At 33.2% G+C, this 24,814-nt stretch overlaps 1 non-coding gene across 1 annotated transcript; it reads left to right on the plus strand.

The window, feature by feature from the left end:
• Positions 1–21,332: 21,332 nt before the first annotated feature.
• Smp_tRNA_02053_Gln_TTG.1.1 lies at positions 21,333–21,399 on the plus strand. Its single transcript has one exon. It is a non-coding gene (tRNA).
• The last annotated feature ends 3,415 nt before the right edge of the window (positions 21,400–24,814 follow it).

Here is a 24,814-nt window from a genome sequence, read left to right on the forward strand (position 1 = left end):
AGATTTTAGTGATTTTATACAGTTGAAATCATGAGTCAATTGAAGCTAGACCACCATGAGAAACCTGGAAGCCTTGGATGGCCGTTTCGTCCGATTGTGGGACTCCTCATCAGTGCGCATCCACGACTATGCCTCGCGGGAATCGAACCCACGACCTATCAGTCTCGCGCCAGAGCACTTATTCTCTAGACCATTGAGCCGGCCGACATCCAACGGTGTTAATGTCTAACTTCAACTAATCCACGAAATTGAGTAACCATTCACTAATGTCTTCAGTGAATTGATATCTCTCAACAGACCTGGTTGAGCTCCACTGGTTACTGTTTCTCACTAGGACTCCAGGAAATACCTCATGGAGCCAATCATTAGTGAGTATATGATCATTATCAGAAGGGGTTTTGTGGAGATTTTAGTAAGTTTATATAGTTGAAATTTTATATCCTATTTATTTTAGATATCTTTTCATTGATCAATGCAACATAATTAAGGCAGTGATTTTAATATATTTTTTCAAAAGGATGTAGACGTGGTGTTAATAGTAATTATATGTACATACTTGTTATTCATGACAAAATAATCTTAGCTTGGATACCACTGCAAACAAAGGAGTATTTAGAGATTTATTCCATCCTAGCATAGAATTCTGTAATTTTCTGTACTTATGAATGCATCATGTATCAAATTCAAGAACATGAAGTTGAGTTGGCAACCAATGGTACATATTTCCAACTTTAATAATAATTATTCAATTTTACTGGTGACGATCATTCCATTCGTATAAATGAAATCCACCGGTTGCAACTTTGCGCTGGATTTTCAGGAACTCATTTCAAAGTAATTAATCAGAGAAGACACGATTACAGTTGAAATGAAGTGGTTATGTGAAGATCACTTTGGTTTGTTTATTGTTTTTGTCAAAAATCACTTCGAAATAAACAAATGTTACCTATAGTTAATCTCATAACACTGATTACCATATTCTCCGCCTACAGAGCATTCCGAAAAACATATAAATGGTTTATTTAGAAATCTTTCGTAAAACAAGGATATTTACAACTTGTTCACTCATCTGATGGGTGACAAAAATCAGTATTTAATATACACGCAACCTTCACTTTAATGTTCTAACCATAAAATACTAAAAATGGTATAACAACAGAATGAGATATCCGTTTCGTTGTATCCTTACCATGATTAAGACAAAATTACTCTCAACGAATTATGTTTAAATCGAGATTATCTACACCCATAAATATTGATTTATTTATAACCTGAAGTGTAATCACCTCATACCACGTTCCTATAGAGTGATTTTCGTCTTCACAACTTCAATCACTTGTCGTTTTAATGGAACAATCGTTTGATGCCATGGTTGGATAACGAAACAAGTATTCAGACATTTTTAATTTTCATTGTTTCCTCAGTTGATGTCAGAGAGTGACAAAATTAGCTTTCATACACATAGCTCCCTTTATAATTTAGAAGAGAGCAAGAACAAAGATTCTAGAAGAATAGCACGAATTCATTTTATTTGGTTTTGTTGGGTAGGAAAGAGACGTATCACCGACAAACTAAAGAAGAACTAATGAACATTAGAAAATGCGTAAGAGACAACTGCTTCCCATAAAAATCTTAAAGAAAATAAAACGGAATTGACTACAGTCAATAAAAAACCAATATTTATGAATCTCGACTTCATCGCAAGCACAACCAGCACGAGTCTTGACAATGCATTAGCCAAAACTTAGACGACAGCCAAACTATTAATTCTGTATCAGACAACATGTTCAATAACCCATTCAAAGGTCAACAAGCATACCTTCATGTTAACGCCAACTATGTCTATAAATTTACGTGTATCTGCCGAAGCAGCTACATTGGTCAAACAGAAGGGAGGGCATATCTTGAATTTTTTGAACAAGAACAAGAGAAAGAACGTCTTTAAACATTGAAATTATCAAACATTTCTTGGATACAGGACATCAAGTTGATACCTTGCAATCTTTCAAGGTAATTAATAAACAGCCAAGCTCCAGTCTTCTGAAGTTTGTTGAAGCCGTTGCTATCAGGAGTCAAAAACCTGATTTATTTGTTCAAAGGAGATGGTTATTATTCTTTCCTTGCCTTGACGATAAATATTCCTTCAATGCATCTTGAAAAATTTTTTTTAAACTTTTTCATTTAATTACATCATTATGTATTTTAGTTTCAACTATCTTCTAGGTAGCTAATCTTATTATCTGAGCTTTACTTATTATATTCTTGTCACTACATAGTCACTTGTTTCTAGCCCTTTGAACTCTACAATCAACGTTGTAGATTGCTCTTTTACATGAGGTATATATTTACAATATGTTTTTCAGTCTTTTAAATTTAATTGCAACCATTCTATACTGTATTGACGTTTTTTTTTTTTCAAATAACTTCCAACTAAACTCTTTCATGTAGGTGATTTTAAATATTACAGATTGTAAACAGCTAGCGAGAACCGAATGAAATAAAATGAATTCATGTTATTCTGCTGAAATCATTGTTCTTGCTCTCTTCAGGAGAATAAATTTCTTGGAACATGTATAGCTTACTGTTTTTTATTTCATTGGAAAAACTTTTTTATATGATTTGCTTAAAATATAATCTAAAAGTTTTCATAGAAGCTATACAAATTTAAAATATTTCTAATTTATACATCTTGCTTGAAGTAGTAAGCGTGGACAATACTTGAAGTGGTACGGGTTAGTTCGTTTTCTTAGTTATCTAATGCTTTTTACCTTTGTTAACCATTTCCTGAGAATATCAGTTTATGATGTAAATTATACAATAAAACAAAATGAGTAATATTCAAAAACATAGGTGAATAACGCGATAGTGTTTGAAACGTACGGCACTGGGTTCTAATCTCAGAGTGAATATCAGCTCTGGGATGCAGGTACATCCAGCTGACGAGTACCGAATAGAACGAAATGCGCGTCGTGGATTCCACTGCTAGCCACTATTCATCTTTGCTTAAAAAGCTTGTGACTTGAGGCAATATCGAGGCAATCCGTACAGAATGCACATATTCCAACAAGAGACTGATCGATTGCAGTCCTAAACAACAATGGGAAGATACGAGCAAACAACATCAAGTGAATCATTCAAATATTTAGAAAAGAAATGCATAAATATATAATGACAAAATTTGCTTGTTAAAGCAGTTTTGAAAGTATCTGTTTAAATGCTATAAGGAATGAATCAACAAGTTTTCTGGTTTCTTGTTTGTTTTATAACATCATTATGCTATTAGTCTCATAATCTATTCAAGTTCGTTTATAAAAAGTTTATGACATTTCGCTTTACAAGTTACAAAAAGCCCGATCAGAGACATCGTGGTTGCTAACAACATACATCGAAAAGAATATACATTATTCAGATGTCAATTTCTGAACTGTTAAAATCTAACTGGCGACCACTTAATATTTATCGTTAGAATCAATCAAGAAATAAGTAAAGGAAACTTGTTGAAATACTTTGTGCTGAGAATTCTATATTGTAACAAACATATAATATTGAATAAAGCCATTGGTAATCATAATAATATTATGGATATTAGTGTAGAGGCCATGATAGAAAACTGATTGGGAAGAAATTTTTTTTCACTTTGTTGGTTTAGTTGGTAAAAAGAAAACCATGTTTGAGTTATACTGGATCTAATCTCAGTCATATATCGTTGTATTCATCATTGAATGACAGTCCTATATGATTTGTCTCAATAGTCAGAAAAACACACTGAACTTGAAATTTAAGACTATGGATATTGATTATTTTCATTTTTACTAAGTATCCAAGTCAACTCACTCAATAACTAGATACTATTGGTTACATTACGATCTTTCTCCATATATATATATTTTTATGTTTATCTTATAGTATAAACCCCAAGTAATAAAGGTAGCAACTATAAGATTATGACGGATTTTGATTTCTAGAAAGAAAAAAGTCAAGTTAAAAGACACTTGATTTCACTATTTCTAGGTTATGTTTTTCACTCTTCTATTCTAAAATTTCAAGTAGGCATACATACAATGTTTCTGTTGAATACCAATACAGTTTATTAGATTAGTTATATATTGGTTGACAGTCAGTCTAATCCAATTGCATTGAAGAAAATATGATAAGAAATAAGAAAAAGGATAACAGAATATAAAAGTATGTTCTCAAATTCACTTTATTAGTTGTCGATGAATATCATATAATATTTAAGTTATATATGTATGCGTTAGATTTCCTCCATTGTTGGTATTAAGGACTGGATTTGATCAGTATTTATACGTGTTTTTATTTCCTGAGCAGATTACTGATATATTGCTTACACTAATAAATGTTACTGTATATTCAAATTGTGACTAATAGTAGGGTCTAGGATGCACATTTCATTGTCAACTGGGTTGACTTGCATTCCACTGTTGATGCTCGCACTGCAAATCGTACTCAAAACACTCTGCTTTAAACACCAATTTGTTCGAATAGACACTATCTTGTTTATTTGAGTATCTGTAATAAGTCGATCATTGCATAATGCTTTGGCGTTCAAATTTAAATATCAATACTAAGAACAATCGACTCTGAAGAGGTGACTTACATCAAGTCAAAAAAACGTCAGAAATACAAATTTGTATTCACTGAGATATCACAAAAATATATTTATTATTCAGCTAACGAGTGTTAAATTGGATGGAATGAACGTCCTGGATTCCATATGTAGCTACAATCCAACTTTAGCCAAATTTCGTTCGAGAATAGTGTAACAATTTGAGTGCAGTTTAGTCCTAATCTATGTAGAACACTTAGTAGCAGAGTGTATTTTTATTTCATCCATAGATCAAAAGCTAAGTCGGTGATATGCTTGATGCTAATTCGCTTTCTCGGTAAACGAACGAAGGTCGATGACACAGTGACACGATAGGCTAACCTAATCCGTTGCCGCAGGCCCGCTAACTAGAGGAAGAAGTCCAAGGCGAAGTAAGGGAAAAATACATTCCGTAAGCAGCCGTAGTACAAGCAGTCGTAAGGGGAAAAACTCAAACGTATATATACAGCGATAAATTGTCCTTGGGTAGCATTACAAAATAGCACACTCAAAGATACAACGGACCAATAGCGTTTAAGATACTTACAAATGGGAAATTCGACTCGAAGGTGAAAAGAGCGCTTTTGGCGCTAAAACAAAGAAATTCAAATTTTCAAAATAAAATTACAAAATTACGCCATTTACCAAGTACGTTCTGGGGATTTAACATCCCCAACAGTCAGCAATCTAATTTATGACAAAGAATAGATGTTTTTTTCAAAATATAAGTACAAATTGGATTAGGATAGAAAGAACTACTAGTTTTTCGATAGTTCATAAACCTTATCTATTTGTTATTGTGTTACTAATGAAGTATACAAACGATTTAGGTGAAATATATTAAAGGTGAATAACTCACTTGACTAAGAGAACTGAAGAATAGCAAACCATTGTTACTAATATTATATTGAATGTTTGCATCCCCAGTTTCTTTATATAAGTGTGTGACTTTCTTTACATAATTTAATTTTCCCTATATCTTCATCAATTGTAACAAGAATGCAAATTATATATATACTTATTATTAGAATTCGGTCAAAAAGTATGTGTATTCTGTGTAGGTGTTTCACCATCGATAACGTGAATGAAGAATTTAATATTATGAATTTAAAGTATTTGAATTTTGAAGTTCAACTTCTGGAGCAAAGATAGAGTATATCATAATATTAATTTTAACTTTTATCGTTGTGTTCTATCTTGTGGATTTGTGGCCCTATTAATATATAACGCGACGATGCCGCCAATTAGAGTACAATGTTTTATCGATCACATCAATGACACACGAAACTTGTAAGAGCAGTCTAGAGTACTTGTCGGTCCTTCTTCCTGCCTAGCTCAGCCAGTTAAGTCCAGAACACCAATCCCAACTTTTGCAATATGAATCATTTATTTCAGACATACTGGGTTTATATACCAACCAAACAGACCACACCGTACCATAAAATAGGAAACAACATTTGTTTAAGATTAAGCCAAATGTGACTGTGAATGTGGGAGACAATAATTAATAGACTGGGTATAACTCCAGAATGGTAAATCGTATAGTGATAGTCTATGGGTCAAAATAAAGCGTATAATGAGAGGAACATGAATAGGAATAGTTTAGTTATTTACCAATTATACGATAAAAATATACTAATAGTATTCGTCCATAAATAGATTCCAAAATTTACCATTCATTATTCTTAACGGGATATAACAAGTTGTGGACGTCATAAGAAACACATTAGCTTTTAATATAAACTTTATTTCCTGAGTTATAGATTTTTCTCAGATATTCTTTAACATTTATACGGGAAGCAACAAACATACTTCTGGACAATCTTTTGTTATAACATCGTGTATCATTACTCCCAGAGGAGGTTTACCTGCTATTTGAAGCTTGTTTCAAGGTATTTTCGTACCTATTTTAAGAAATAAAAGTATTGTTTGCGATGGTTTATACTTTCCAGTTATTGGTATTTGGAATTGTATTTAGTCAGTCTCTGTTGTCAAATACACACTCAAAGCACTCGATAATGCTTATGGAAATCAATGTTATTACATCTTGAGATTACGGCTAAACAATGCAATCAAGACTCGTATTTCATCTAGCTGACAAGTTTAAATAAATCAATGTTAACCGCAGCTAAAAACGTGTTAACCATCATTCTATGTAAACAAAATGAAATGATCAACATATATTGTCCTCATTAATTTTGCATTGCGTTGGTTTCTCGTACACGTCATTACATGACATAAGCAAAAGTAATACACAGAGGTTTTTCTTTATGCTGATAATAATAGTAGTTCTCAGTGGAGTTGAACCATTTAGCATCAAACCCATTGGAAGATGTTTGTTTGATATTACAAAGTGACTGTGATTAACCAAGTAAACTTTTTTATTACGACCCAGAGGTTTGGAGGTTAAGCGTTTACGCGTGAAACTGAAGGTCCTGTGTTCTGTCTCCGTTAATGGGTCGGGCATCTACATTGTTGATGATTTATTTATAAAGACTAACCAGCTAGCCAGTACTTCTTGGTCGTAAATGGCTAGTTAAATTAAGATCAGTCTATAGTAATAAATATAAAATAATTTCCTACCTTTACATACCTATGCTCATCACTCTCACCATAGAATGTATTTATCTCTTTTGAGAAACATTTATATACATCACTAGATGTGACTCATTTTATCATTTCCTTCTTATTCAATAGATGGTTTTAAAACAAGCTGATTATTTTTGAATGAGTGATCAAAAATAAATGAGAAAATGAATTTTCTTTCCGTTTTTAGATTTTGTATTTTTTCTTAACGGTCTGTTAACTTGAAATTCTTATGCAAATTAATGTGAATTCATGTAGAATATGAATCAATGGAATTGTATGTTTATGAAGGTCTTTCAAAACGGATATACATCCGGTGGTAGAGCTGAAGAGGAATAATAAAGCGTTAAGGAAATATAATAATTATAGTTACTATTGTCATTGGAAAAGCATTTGCCATAATACTTTAATTCTGTGTATTCGATCACTCATATATATAACTTACGTGTACACATGTGTTTAGTTGGTGGTATCAACGTGAATAGACTATCTATGGTTTCTAATCCAAGTTTATATTTTTATCAGTATGAGGATTGTGGAGATTGTTGCAGTTTACTGAAATCACAAACCAACCTATGGTAGATAACTATTGAAAACCCAGAGATACTGGACCCTGATGGTAGGGTGTGGATGTATACGGCTGAGTAATCCTACTACTGGGATGAAGCAACTGTTAAGTGCCTCAATATCTTGAATGGTTGTCTAACGTAGACCAACATGTGATCTAAATGTATATCATTAGCTTTATAATACACGATCCATCAATAAGCACCGCAAGAATTACTTATTTTAATGGTTGAATTCATGAGTCAGTGTAAGCTAGACCACCATCGTAAACCTGAAAGCAATGGACGACCGTTTCGTTATAGTATGGAACCACTCAGCAGTGCGCACCCAGGGTCCCGCACGCAAGACTCGAACCCGGGGCCCTTGGTATCATGCGCGAACGCTCAACCTCCAGACCACTGAGTTCCATACTATGACGAAACGGCCGTCCAGTGCACAAGATCATGGATTAATTGAAGTTAGACATTAACACCGTTGAATGTCGGCTCTGTCGTCTACAGCTTAAGCTTTCGCGCACGATACCAAAGGTTGTGCATTTGAGTCCCGCGTGTGGGGTCGTGGGTACATAATGCTGGGTGGTCCCATATTAGGACGAAACGGCCATCCAGTGCTTCCAGGTTTTCAGTGTTGGTCTAGCTTACATCGACTCATGAATTCAACTGTTAAAATGACTACAATCTCCACAAACCGTCATTCTGATCACAATTATTTATTTCACAAATCTATCATTTATACTTTATAAATTGAGTGAACATTTAGTAAATAAATAACTATGTATAATAATTAACCTAATCAAGCTGTGGTCCAGGTAAAGCACTAGGTCGCTCACTATAAGTGAGTCAACAAGTGTAATTCATGTTCGACATTGTTTTAAAATCTCACCAAACTTGAGAACCAATCAGTCCGGATTATTTCTCTTATTGGTAGTTAGTTAGACACTGGGAGATAATTTTGTTCTACTGAATATAAATAAATATGACTTTAAATCACACAGTATATAGAGAGAATTTTATTGAAATCAAATTACCTGTTAATATATATAGACAAGTCAGTATGATCTCACCAATACAAATATATACCAAATCACTAACAGCATTCTATCTTGTCGATCTAGCTAAAATTTATTTTATTCGAGGAAAGTCTGATTGCTTCGGGTGACTTTTATCGCAGGTTATAAAGTAGAAAACCCTCTGTACTTGAACCATTCACTTCCATTACTTTTAACATTATCGGTCAAGATCTGAAGTACAGTAGAAAGCAAACCAATTACGAATTCAAGTTGTCTTCTGAATAAATTATAATACATTAAAATTTTAAATGTCCTAGATACTACTATATTAGGTTCCTTTATATTCATTAACTAAGATATTTTATTCTTTTGTTCTTTCTGAATATATAAAAGAATACACTAGGAAGTTCGTCTTATATAAACACATGTAAATATAAATTTAGCATTTTCTTTATTTCCCATAATTTTGTAGGCTGTTTAGAAAACAATTTTATTGGAAGTTAAATTAATGTTCTAGAAATTATATTCTTAAATAGAGCATAAAGCCATTCGATTATGGCGTCAAAATGTAATCGTATGTATGTTTTAACATTTTGATCATTTCACAGTAACACAAGATCATCATTTATTGCTGTTAGTAGATGACTGTCTTACTGAAAGTGATGAAAACAAAAATGAATTGATCAAATTAAATACTATCTATAAACAACAAAGATCAAGTAAGTTGTTTTGGCATGAAATCTGATACAGCTTCTCAGCGTTTTGAATTTTGAAAATAAACCTGTATTCAAATAAATGAGCAACAATATCTCGATATAAGCAAAGATGGATAGTGGCTAGCAGTGGAATCAAGGACGCGCGTTTCGTTCTATTTGGAACTCGTCAGCTGGGTGTACCTGCATCTCACAGTTGATGTTCACTCTGGGACTCCAACCCAGTACCGTCCGCTTCAAACGTCATCATGTTATCCACTTAGCTACTGAGTACTGATGACCACTTGCTTATGAAATGGGGTGAAGTCTGATTTCACTTGATATTGTTTTGTTGAATCTTGCCATTGACGTTTAGGACTGCAATTGATCAGTCCCAAATAGGACGAAACGTGCGTCCTGGATTCCACTTCTAGCCACTATTCATCTTTGCTTATAATGCTTGTGAATTAAGGTTATATCGAGGCAATACGCACAGTATGCACATATGACCAATAAGAGACTGATCAATTGTAGTCCTAAACGTCAATCGGAAGATTCAACCAAACGGTAGCAAGTAAATATTTCCATATGATGTATCTAATCATATAATAATTATACTATATATCTTCCATGGCTAAATAACACACCTAAATATGATACGATTTGACTATTTTGTGAAAATACATAAATTAATATATATACATTGTATGATGATTGCATTTAAGGTAACACCTGTTGTGAAAAAAACGTAACTACCTTTTTTGTTATGCATCACAGAATTCCAATCCTCTGACACAAATAAATTATCCATAGCTCTGTATTGTTTATTATTGTTTATATTCATCGTTCGATTATCTAACAAAGTGCGTATAAATAAAACATGGTTACATAATTTACACTTTTTTTAACCTTACCTATGATAATTACTCTAATATATAAAAATGCATGTGCAGTCATAGTAACCAGTTTAAGATTTTTGTCATAAAACATTCATACTCAATAGTAAATAGTATATTCAAAATAGAACTTATTCGGAATTTAGTTTTATTTAACTGTTACAGTTTTTTACTCATTGTATTTAAGAATTGTTAGATATGAATCATAATTAATTAATTACTTAGGCCTGTTAGTTCCAATCGAGCATACGCCGCCCACCAGCATTCTCCAACCCAATCTGTCCTCCCCCTTCTTTTCTAGTTCTATCCTATTTTTGTTCATTCTTCTCATGTCTGTCTCCATTTCTCGACGTAATGTGTTCTTCTTCTTCCAATGAAATTTGGTTTGTTCTCTCCCACAGTAGGATGTTGCTGATAGTGTCTGACCAACGGATCCGAAGTATTTTACATAGATAACTGTTATTAAACACTTGTACTTTCTGGATGATGGCTTTCGTAATTCTCTGGGTTTCCGCCCCATACAGTAGAACTGTCTTGACATTTGTATTGAAAATTATGAGTTCGGTGTTGGTTGACAATTTTTTTGAGTTTCAAATGTTTTCCAGTTGCAAATATGCTGCTCTTGCTTTGCCGATCTGCTCCCTCACATCTGCATCAGATCTACCGTCTTCATCGATGATGTTGCTCAGATATGTAAAGGTTTCCACATCCCCCAAAGCTTCTCCGTTAAGTGTAATTCGATTGGTGCATGCCGTGTTGTATCGGAGAATAGTGCTTTTCCCTCTGTGTATATTGAGACCTACTGCTGCTGTGGCTACTGCTATACTGGTCGTCTATGAATCATAATACAAAATTAAAATATTAGGTGACAGGCAATATGAAATGGTAGTTTTGTGTAGTAACAAGAATGAGGTTTATCAATAAAATGTCATTTAAATAAGAGAACAACTAGGAGATTTTTTTCTATATGATTCTGATTATTTATGAGATAAATCCAAAGTCATAAAGTTATTCTAATGCACAATGATTACGCGCTTATCAAAGAAGTTACAATGTACGAACCGATCAATACCTAGTGCAAACATTTTTCATTCCTCAGTCCTATTTAAAAAAAGTCTTCTTCTCCTATTTGACGTTTAACTTGTCAGAGCAGTTCAAAACATCTCAACAGATGTTCCTGGATGATAGAAAATATTGAATTATGACTTTCATTATATTCGAATTAACATCACAGAACCCAGGTATAATAAGTTTGGTACTACTACCGAATATTGTAAGACGTTCTATGGTACTAGTAGTACAGTTGTGAGAATTATGAGATATTTTCACCACAAAGATGCCTGCTTTCGTAACAGTATGTCAACACTACACACACTTTGATATTAGATACTGGAACTTGTAAATTTGTACTAACACTGCTATGATATGAGTAGATTGCTTTTATCTGCCACCTTACTATGACAACATAAGTAACTAGCAAATACAAAAATTCAGTTTTTCTATTACATTTTTCCAGAAACGAATCCATGCACAAACTACTGCCATTCTTTAAGAAGCACTTTTCATGGAATAGATAATTTGTTGATGACTTTTCAAGATACATACATTTACAAATAATAATTGCAGATTTTCTTCATATATCTAATTTAAATAAGTAGAGCATAATTACAAATGCAAATCAGTTCGGTTCATCAGTACCCCTATAAACAATACTTCATTGCTTTAAATAGTTAATTTTCAGTATTATTTTTTAATTATTTTAATAGTTGAGATCATGAGTCAATTGAAGCAAGACAACCATGGAAAACCTGGAAGCACTGGACGGCCGTTTCGTCCTACTGTGGTACTCCTCAGCAGTGCGCATCCACCATCCCACCTCGCGAGATTCCAACCCACGACCTATCAGTTTCGCGCGCGAGCGTTTAACCTCTAGATCACTGAGCCGGCCAACGGTGTTAATATCTAACTTCAAATGATCCACGAAATTGAGCGACACATATTTAGCGTCGATACGTACTTAGCATTATTTTCACTACGATAATCATTTGTTATGAGAAATTTTGATAGCAAATATTTTTGCATTGAAAAACAAATACATTATACACTTAAAAAAAGGAAGTTCAAATTAGCCTCGTAAATTAATTAGTCAGGTAAAATGTAAAAAATAAATGAAGAATTAAATATCATTGGACCTATTAATGAATTAGGAAATCTAGAGATCAACTATGCTTTTATAGCAAATACATGTTATCTAAAACTGAATTGTCGTATAATACCCTTTTTAGAAAGTCTTGATTTTTAATTAGAATTGGACATTACTTAACATTGAGAGGTATACATGGTAAAGGAAACATATGTGATTTGTCAGTTGATAGTATGCTTATAAATTTATAATGTAATAGTGTAGCGTGGTCTACTTATATCCTCATAAGTAGTATATGGTGATGGTTAGACATAGAATGTATTTTGGCAGAAGACCGATAACGAAAAAACTCAAATGAAGCGCAGTTGGTAGGAAAATGCATAAACAATGAAGTTAGAGAAGATGGATTGATATTTACAAAAGGCACAGAGAAGATTGAGACAATTGGTTGTTATTTTTGCAAATTAACTTTTTGTTGTATGGTTATCAGAATTTAGTGAGATCGTCTGTAATGTTGTGCTTAAATACAGTCGACTGACCCCAGTCGTGTTCTGTTCACTACAATAGTATTGAATACCGATTATTGTATGCTGATGTAACAATCTAATCTGAAATATTTCAAGAGAATAGACTATTGAGTATGACGTAACAGGTATATTGCTATAATGATGAAGCAATAAAATGCACTTTTGGTTTATTTCAGTCAATGCATTGTTTATATTTAATTACTTATCATAAAACAACTCGTTGTGACGTATGGTTATTAGTAAGGTTTATTTTAAGAATGTTTATGATAAAAATCTATTATTATCTATTTTTATTGATTTGTCATGGTGACTTCTACTTATTGAATCTGTGGGGCCATTCATTTTAACATCAATTAGACCGTATGATGTTGTCCAAGGGCTCACCACTTTGTGGCCCTGAATCTGACTCCAATTAGATCGAGCAAATGGTCGTTATTGAGTGATTGCTGTCGAAATATACATATGGTCATTCGTATAAAATCACTGACTTAATCCACGTTAGTGAATAACGGAATTAAAATAAGTCAAATACGAGAATGGATTTTTTAATACAAATATTTTGTACACTCACTGATCTGAATAGGAAATGAGAGGGATGAAGCGAATAGAAGAGAGCAAAGCGAAATGACGCGTAGTGGAGAAGGCTTGTGAGCCAACTCGATTTAATCAAGCGTTAATCAATATTTATAGTCAGATAAAAATAAGCTACAGACATGTGATGAATAGTATAACAAGTGTACACACACACATACGCTCATATAACAACAGTCAGGGTTTATAGGTGAATAATTAACAAGGTCAAAAATGTGATTCAAGAACGATGAATAAATTGGCCTGTCTAAAAGCTAGAATAAGGTATATGGACTTAACACATTGACCGGACACTACAAATCCTCTATTTAGATAGTTTATATAAAGCTTTACTGTTATTTATACTCCAAATATTTGAATCAGTCAAATTTCTTTGTGAAACAAAAAAAACTTGACACAAGGTTGATATATAGAAATATTTATCATTTCATTTTTAAGGTTATTAATTGATCTCCACTGAAAATTATTGAACACTTTTATACTGACCTAAGTTTTAGCCTATCCATAAGATAGTAAAATTCTTACTTACTTACTTGCTTACGCCTGTTACTCCCAATGGAGCATAGGCCGCTGACCAGCATTCTCCGACCCACTCTGTCCTGGGCCCTCCTTTCTAGTTCTATCCAATTTTTGTTCGTTCTTCTTATGTCTCTCTTTATTTCTCGACGTAATATGTTCCTTGGTCTTCCTCTTTTAGTTTGACCTTCAGGATTTCATGTGAAGGCTTGTCTTGTGACGCAGTTGGCTGCTTCCCTCAATGTGTGTCCTATCCACTTCCAGTACTTTTTCCTGATTTCTTCCTCCGCTGTAATCTGGCTTGTTCTCTCCCACAGTAGAATGTTGCTGACAGTGTCTGGCCATAGTAAAATTCACTGCATATAAAATGAAAAATTTGTAAATTCCATTAAAATACTATTGACTCACGTTTTCAACTATGAAAATACTAGATCTCCAAACAAAAAAACCCTTTTGATAATAATAATCATATGCTCACTAGTGACTGACTTCGAGAGGTAAATCCAGGAGTTCTAATGAGAAGCAGTGACCAGTGGCGTTCAAACCACGTCTGTTGTGAGATAGGAACTCACTGAAAACAATTGGTGAACGGTTGCTCAACTTCGTGGATTGGTTGGAGTTATACATAAACACCATCGGATGCCGGCTCTGTGATCTAGAGGTTAAGTGCTCTGGCGCGAGACTGGTAGGTCCTAGGTTCGAATTTCGCGAGATGAGGTCGCGGATGCGCACTGCTGAGGAGTCGCATAATAGGACGAAACGACTGTCCAGTGCTTCCAGGATCTCCCTGGTGGTCTAGCTTTAATGATATCTTAAATTATATCTTGCTTAAAATTTTTCAGGAAAAAGTTAGTTAACTGTAATATTGTATGATATAGGGCTTGAAATTAATATTTTATGAATATGACAAACTTATTAAGCAGGTTATATAATATAAGACTAATAAATAAATATACTACAATATCAATAATACTGATTCCTGCCTTCGAATGTTAAGCTTAAATTTGTAGATAGTTTATAATGTTAATTGACTGCCCAAATAGAAGTAAACAGAGACTGACTAAAAATTGACTCGATAAAGATATTTGTAAGTTGTCAAATTCAATCTTGATATCTAAAATATATTAAAAACTAGTTTGTATAAAGATGGATAGTAGTTAGCAGTGGAATCCAGGATGCGCATTTTGTCGTATTTGGGACTCGTCAGCTGGATGTACCTGCATCTCAGAGTTGATGTTCACTCTGGGACTCGAGGCAGTCCCTACAGGATGCACATATGCCAACAAGAGACTGGTCAATTGCAGTCTTAAATTACAATGGGAAGATACAAGTAAACAACACCAAGTGAATTTAGTTTTTATAAAGTTGCAATATTGTGGTGAAATGAATAAATTATAATGATTGAAAAAAGAAGTTAAAGAAGTTCGCATCTTTTTTGCACAGATAACAAAATTTTCAAGGTTTGTTTTACCTTTATAATGAAAAACTCATCTATCATGTTTCGGATCATTTTTGCTTGCATATGTACATCTGTTGTAGGACCAAGATCTTGTACGACTTATTATCTTTCGAATACACAGATGTTCTCATTAAAACATGCTTCTTGATAAAAGGAGAAACTTTACCATGATGACCGTTTTAAAGAGATTTAACTCATTTGCGTAATACTTATTACGTAACTATCTTACTTTTATATTTCATCTGTTCCCCTTCTCCTTTATATTTATTAGCTATCATTACTCGTCCGTGATCGTTTAAAAGGTATATCAAAGCAACCCAACTTGTTGAAAGTACCTAACTGTGATTAAAACTAGCGAAAATTGGATCGATCGTTAACATCTTTATTTTGGTTTATGGTTCAAAAACTTGAAATATTTATCTTAAATGTTATTGATTCACCCATTTAGTCTAAGCCCAACAACATGAGTTATATGATTTACCATTCTTGAGCTATATTAGTCTATCAATTACTGCCTCCCACATTCACAGCCACATTTGGCTATATCTTGAACAAATGTCATTTTCTATTTTATTGGTACGATGTGGTCAGTCTGTTTGGTATATAAACTCAGTATGTTTGAAATAAATGATTCATATTGCAGAGGCTGTTATTGGTGTTCTGGACTTAACTGGCTGGGCTAGGCAGATAGCAGGACCGATAAGTACTCTAGACTGCTCATACAGTTTCCGTGTGTCACTGTTCCAATCGATAATTCACTGCTCTCTGATTGGCGGTTTTATCACGTCATACGTTAGCACAGCATCCACTCGGCCACAAGATATAACAATGAGTTAACGAGTTGAATATTAAAATAAGTAGCTCAAATTTATGTGTCTGAACGTCATCAGAGTTCTAATGAATATGAATTAAGTTATGATTTCTGTCAGGTGATTACTTCTGTTTTTTAAACCAAGTGTACTAAAACCTTTATTCAGAGACATCAAAATATGGCTATGTACTGAAATTAAAGCGTTGAATACACAAATGATATACCTATAAATTATATCTTTAGATTCACGATTATTGATAAGAACATTAAATTCCGTAGTTGTGCAGTGACTCCATTCCAGGGATATCTATTTTATGATGGGCAGTTGGAAGAACAAATTTTTTTATTATCTAATTCTTAGATTATGTGGTAAATTATGTATCATAAAGACAAGATTCTTATTATCATTATGTGAATAAGTGTCATATCATAAATATGACTTTTGTATCCTTAATTTATTCCTCCTTTTATGTATAAAAATCTCTGGAGGAAATTTTTTAATTTAACAAATAACTGCACAATAAAAGACCAATATTATTATATGCAACATGTTCATTTATGTGGAGATTTTACTGTATAATAAGTACTCGCTAATAACATACAAAGTACTGAATACGTCTGTGCGTAACCAAATGGCTTCCATATTTGTATGCACTAATTGTCTAGATGTTTAAGTCTGCGTTTTCTTTTCTTCTAAAAATCATTAGTCGTGATATAATTCCTTAGTTTCATCAAAAAATTGTATGTGTCCAGATCAAAGTAAATAGATTATTGACCTATAAAGTACAGTAAATCTAATTTCTTTATGATTTAATCATATTATCATTCTATATCATTGGATTGTCAGTAGTAAATGATTCTCAAGTAACCATGGATTCACACATAAAATAGCAACTTTTTAAAATCTAAGATTCCACTGCTAGTCACTATACATCTTTGCTTGCAATGCTTGTGAATTAAGGCTATATCTAGGCAATACGCACATTATGCACATATGCTAATTAGAGACTGACCAGTTGCAGTTCTAAACATCAATAGGAAGATTCAAACAAACAATACTAAGTGAATTTAAACTTCACCCCATTGCACAAGCAAGTGGCTATAAGGACTCAGTAGCTGAGTGGATAACGTAATGGCGTTTGAAGCGAACGGTACTGGGTTCGAGTCTCAGAGTGAACATCAACTCTGAGATGCAGGTACATCTATCTGATGAGTCCCAAATAGGATGAAACGCGAATCCTGGATTCCACTGCTATCCACTATCCATCTTTGCTTACTACCATAAATTTTGACTAACAAAATGTAAATCTTTTATCTTATTTATTGTCTAGTTTTATTTAGACAGGAGATAATATAAGCTTTTTACCAATGCTATGATAAACATATTTTATACTGTCGGTAAGTAACCGGTATTGGACTTTTTCAAGGTCATAAAAGATATAAAAACAAAGGGATTGGATTCATTATAAACTTATTAAAATTTTGAAAAGGAAATGAAATAATAATTTAGAAAATTTCGTTTACTCTATCTGATCAAGTGGATACGTTTCTATATCGCATCTGATTTAATTGATAGATATGATAAATATATTGCAGTTCCTGTGTGTTATTTAATAAATAAGAAACAAAATTCAGTCTAACATACAACAACAAGCAAACAAAATTATAAATCCGTAAAGATATATCTTTCTTATATATAGTTGAAATCATGAGTCGATTGAAGCTAGACCTACAAGGAAAACCTGGAAGCACTGTACGGCCGTTTCGTCCCATTGTGGGACTCGTCAGTAGTGCGCATTCACGATCCAGGTTTTCCATGGTGGTCTAGCTTCAATTTACTCATGATTTCAACTATATATAAAAAATTACTAAAAATCTCCACAAACGACCCATATATCTTTCTAATAAATAAATTCAGGATTGTAATTACTATATGACAAGCTTAATACTATAAGAATGTAATAGTATCAATTTTAATCATAATGTATGTATTTCAATCAACGGGGATTTTTCGTTGAATTTCTTACATAATTAATAGAGATTTATAAATTAAACGTTATAGATTTGTTTGTTTGATTTTCAATATTTTTGTTGATTAGTTAACTCTTGTGTGCGTATGTGTGTGTGTGTGAGTTCTTGAACATCATGTTGGTCTCTTGTCTAAAAAAATGATCTCAACAATGTGGAAAAATAATAAAAAATCGGACAAGATTATTTGTGTACATCATTTGAATGCGTAGGTGTTTTTATAATTTATGTAAGCATTTTCAACTATATATCGGTTGAAGTTAGATATTAACACCGTTGGATGCCAGCCTGCTCAGTGGTCTAGAGGTTAAGTGCTCACGCGCGAAACTGATAGGTCGTGGGTTCTAATCTTGCTAGGCGGGATCGTGGATGCGCACTGCTGAGGAGTCTCACAATAGGACGAAATGGACGTCCACTGTTTGCAGGTTTTCTATGGTGATCTAGCTTCAATTGATTCATGAGTTCAACTATTAAAATTATATTTTTTTACAGATCAATATTCAGCTTGTTTTTGCTCAAAGCTGTTCAGAATTAATAAGTTTTGAAATAAAGAAAATGTTACTATAAAATTCAATGGTAGAAACGTGATATAACCATAGAACTCTGATTTTAGAATGAAATAAAAAATGCAAACACCTTTTGACACTGGGTTAGATTTCACATTATAGTATCTCAGATTTGAAGTCCTTCATTTCAGTTATGCAGAAGATCTAAACTACGACGTTAACATCTTACTGTAAGGTTAATATCAGAAATTTATAACTTTTCTATTGACAAAGATGGGTATTGACTAGTGGTGGATTTCAGGACGTGCATTTCGTTTGATTTGAGACTCGTCAAATGGATGTACATCTATCTCTGAGTTGATGTTCACTCCATTAAAAGATTCAGACAACCAATATAATTGAATTAACATACACCCCAATATACAAGTTAGTGGCTATGTGGACTAAGTAGTTAATTAGATGATGCGATCGCTTTTGAGGGGAACGATACTATATTCGAGTCTCGGGGTGAATATCAACTCTTGAATGCAGGTAAATGGAGCTGACAAATCCCAAATAGAACGAAACACGTGTCTTGAATTTCCTTGCTAGTCACCATCCACTTCTGTCTAAAATCCTTGCGACTTGAGGCAATATCGAGACATTCTGCACGGGATGTATGTATACCAAAAGAGACTGATCAATTGTAGTCCTAAATAACAGTAGGAAGGTTCAAATAAACAATATACTCGAATTCCCTTTAATAGTCTTATAGTAGCTAGCTTAGTAGATTATACAGATTTTATCTTAATAGGCGTTACGCTCACCACAACCATCTTTTTAGTTGAGGGTTCGCAAAATAATTACATTCGCATTTCTGTGTGACATCCTAAACTTGGAACAGTGCATTCCACTCAATTGTTCCCACAAAGACGACAATACTTCGAGAGTATACTCAGTCAAATATTATTAGCTTGTTGATATTATAAACTTTCAAATTTGATTAATAATAGTAACAACCTAATAATAGTGAAATAATATCTCGCTTGTAGTAAAAAATTAACCCAGTGATTTCCCAATGATCATAGAAACTTTTAGGCAGTCAGCAATATTAACCACGTCACACTTTGATCAAATGGTCCATTTGAGTGGACTGTTTTTGAAGCAGTTTTTTTTATTTTAGGGAGTAAATTACACCACGAAGACAATAAATGTTATCAGTCTATAATCTATAAGTATGGAGATTTGTGGAGATTGCAGTATTTTCACCACTGAACTCACGAGTCGATTTAAGATAGGCAATCACTGTAAACCTGGAAGCACTGGGCGGCCGTTTCGTCCTAATATGAGACTCATTAGTCTAGACGTTAAGCATTAGCACATGAAACCGAAGGTCCCGAGTTTCCGTCCATCGGGCAGGATCGTGGACGCTCACTGCTGAAAAGTCCTACACTAGGACAAACGGCCATTCAGTGCTTCCAGGTTTTCAATGGTGGTCTATCTCAGATCGACTCTTGAATTCAACTGTGAAAATACAATCTATGAATTTCAACCCATTGGGAAAGCTCTCCATGTGAGAAGACAGTCGTCAAAGCGTCACACAATGAGAGAGTTACAAGAAGCAAATTTGCAACAAATTAATAGTAAAGTATATCTGGCAGATACTACAAATTCAAACATTAGTTCACTATGAAATCAAACATTTTAGATTTCTCCATACATTATTAATACTGTTGAGAACATTATTTTCTATACACTGAAGTATCCGATAGTGATTCAAAAAGGAACCATACATTTACATCTATGTAAATCAATAAATTCATTTTTGTTTACTCATCTTCAAAGATACACAATTAAAAACATAATCAAGATAAGACTTTTTGCATGCAAATTTTCAATGGGGTATTTAGAATGGTATCTTGGAAAATGTGATATTTACCATTTTATTGAATAGAAATGAAAAAAATAGTTCAGGGCAAAGTCGTTTCTATTCAATGTAATCGTTTACTAAAACTATGTTATCATATTTACAGTAATTTAACAGTAAAAGATTACATTATAAAGTAATTGAAGATTTCAAGTGTTGTGTAATGATTTAGAGATTAAAAGAAAAATAAATAATACAATCAAAAAAATTTGCAGATCGAAAGCATGAACAGATGACCATCTACTTGACAGATATAAAGAAAAAGGGAGGAATAATAGTAACTAGAATGGTGTTTTAAGGTCATGTAAGTAAACATGATTCCCTCCAAATGTTTACAACAAAAATGTTATATTCACTTGATATTGTTTGATTGAATCTTCCCATTGATGTTTAGGACTTCAATTGGTCAGTCTCTTATTGGCCATATGTGCATACTGTGTGTATTGCCTCGATATACCCTTAATTCACAAGCAAGTGGCTATCAGGACTCAGTAGCTGAGTGGATAACGTGATGGCGTTTGAAGCGAACGGTACTGGGTTCGAGTCCCAGAGTGAACATCAACTCTGAGATGCAGGTGCATCCAGCTGACGTGTCTCAAATAGGACGAAACGCGCAACCTGGATTCCACTGCTAGCCACTATCCATTAATAACTTTAGTTAACGGTTACTTATTTAAGTATAAACTAAACTAGTATTAACTAGAATTTATAGTATACTTTATTAATTATAAATATTTTATACTGATTGTTTAATTCTACTGATAATCATTTTGATTTTTAAATGAACCATCATAGACAAATAAAACACAATTCTACCATGACTTCGTCATTTAAAACATAAAAAGCACAAATTATTTCCGTTCGTGTTTTCTTTTTTTTCATTAACTATCCAATTTGAAACGATCAATTTTTTCTTCCTCTTCTTTTCATTCTGTACTTTATCCAATTTCGTAAAACCATTTTGTGAGATTGTGGAAAATTTACTTCTCAATGTAGAAAATAGTAATAGCTTTATGTTTATCTAAGTTATATCTAAGTGTGCATAAATATGTGTTTACTTTGTTTGACTATGTAAAGAACAACAATTAGTTTTCGATATTGGCTCATTTAGTGCAAACTGACCATAGTGACAGTATAATCTAATTGTTTATAATTATTTATCAGGTCAGTAATTTCTTACCAAAGTTTGTCAGACTTAAAGTCTTTTAAACGGCTAAAGCGGTAGCCATCCGGATTAGAGAAATCGGAGTTATGTGTATAAAAGAAATATCTTCAACCAGTTCTCTTCCGCTGGCCAACCTCAAGACCAATTAATCAGTAGTAATCTTAGCTATTGAATGAACTAATTTGACTATTGTACTTACTACCTTTCATAGTCAAATGTAATTCTTCCTGTTATCTTTATTCACAAATCTCTGTATTATTATTGTTATTATTATTATTACTATTGGTCAAATATCATTATTTATCTCCCCAATTCATGATTCATGTACCTCACATTCATCCCACCTTACTATGTCTTACTACTTATTTTATATAATACAATCATCTACTAAACATTTGATCGAATTGTAATTGCACTATTATTTCTTTCACCCCATATGACCCATATTTATTCGGATCATGGATCTTATAATTTCACTTAACATATATACAGATTCAAGTTAACCTTCTATATGAGTCATATCAACATTAACAACTTTATTCCGGCGAGACTGATAGGTCCTGGGTTCGAATCTTGCGTGGCGGGATCGTAGATGCGCACTGATGAGGAGTCCCACAATAGGGCGAAACGGCCGTCCAGCGCTTCTAGGTTTTCCATGGTGTTCTAGCTTCAATTGACTCATGATCTTAACTATATAAAATTATTCCATTTCGTTTGACAATCGTAAATCCACATGCTTTAACTTTAAAACAATGCACTTTGTCCTTAACCTAATCTTTTTTTTGTTTATTAATTTGGATATATAATTGTACAGCCTGAAGAGAATTTATCAAAAAGAATATTCTTCATTCAAATATTTGTCTTTTAATGATGATGGGGATGTTTAAATAATTGGTTAACATTTTATGAGCAGTGATTACTTTGCATTGGATAGAAAAAAAGTTTTTTTTTCAATTAATTTTTCGGACAAACTATTTGGTCGTTCAGAAAAGAAAGATAGTTTCATAGTTCAAATGATTCTATCTTTTTCGATATCAAATAAAAATAAGAGTCAGTCTGAACTTTATTAAATTAAAAATGTGGTTACTTTTTGTTTATATATTTTTTCAGCAATAGGGTATGTCTCGAACATAGTCGTTCATTTCACTGTTAAGAATATAATACCATAAACAAAGATGGATGATGGCTAGCAGTGGAATCCAGGGTACACGTTTCGTCGTATTTAGGATTCGTCAGCTGGATACACCTGCATCCAAGAGTTGACGTTTGCTGATAACGAAACGTGCGTCCTGGATTCCACTGCTAGCCACTATCTATCTTTTCTTATAAAGCTTGTGACTTGAGGCAGTATCGTGGCAGCGCGCACAGGTTGCATAAATGCCAACAAGAGACTGATTGATTGCAATCCTAAAAAACAATCGGAAGATACAAACAAACAATACCAAGTGAATTTAATATAATATCATCATTTTCATTCTTTTAAACTAAGGTGGATAACTGTAATTTTCAGATATCAATAACTTATTAATAGTGTTTTAAATGAAAGTTTTTAAAACCTAATATAATATTCGTGAATTGGTTGAAGTTAGACATTAACACTGTCGAATGCCGGCTCAGTCATCTAGAGTTTAAGCGTTCGCGCATGAGACCGATAGATCCTGTGTTTGAATTCCACATTCAGGATCGTTGGTGAACACAGCTGAGCAGTCCAATACTAGGAGGAGAAGGTCATTCAGTGCTTCCAGGTTTTTCATGGTGGTCGATGGTAACATCATACATGGTTTATTATTCATTCTATTAAATAGATTTTATGGATGAACAAATTTTAATTTAATGTTTATCATTGTATAATGATGAGTTGACTTATAATGAAATATAAACTAACAGCTGTATAATCATAATTTTATTCCTCTATAAATAGATTACTAAGTTAAGGTTATATAGAAACATGTCTCGTATTTACTTTTATCGTACCGATTAAGTTAGATAACACTAAAAGTAACCATCTGCTTAACTTAAATGAAAAAACAAAATTATTTTCATCATTGAAACAATTATGATCTAAATGGGAATTATGACATGAATACTGACAAATGAAAAACATGGTTCGTTATTTAAACTATAAACAGATGTTTTGAATTAGTGTAAGCAAATTTATTCTCATTCGATAAAATTAAATAATTTTATGAATCATTATTTCATTTAAGTTTTCTTTTCTTTTTTTTCTTATTTCTTTTAAGGTAACGTGAATAAATATCAACAAATTCTGTTTTAGCGGAAGGAGGTTTTGGGGAGATTTTAGTAGTTTTATATAGTTGGAATCATGAGCCAATTGAACCTAGACCACCATGGAAAACCTGAAAGCACTGGATGGTCATTTCGATCAGTTGTGGGACTCCTCAACAGTGCGCAGCCTCAAGAGATTCGAACCCAGGACCTATCGGTCTCATGTGCGAGCACTTAACCACTAGATCTCTGGGCCGGCGAGACTGATAGGTCCTGGGTACGAATCTCCCGAGGCTGCGCAATGTTGAGGACTCCCACAATAGGACGAAACGGCCATCCAGTGCTTCCAGGTTTTCCATGGTGGTCTAGCTTAATTGATTTATGATCTCAACTATTGAAACTCTGTTTTCCCGAATTTTACAATTTTTGAGATAACCTATGTCAGTGAACTTTGAATAAATAGTGAGCTATTGAAATTTGTAGAGTACAGAATAGATGTTTTGTCTTATTGTGAAATAATGAAGTAGTAAAAACATTAAGTGTAACATAGGATCAAACCTAGACTTTTGGTTTCACGGTA

Source organism: Schistosoma mansoni, chromosome 2 (assembly GCF_000237925.1).
Source record: "Schistosoma mansoni strain Puerto Rico chromosome 2, complete genome".
Taxonomy (NCBI): Eukaryota; Metazoa; Platyhelminthes; class Trematoda; order Strigeidida; family Schistosomatidae; genus Schistosoma; species Schistosoma mansoni.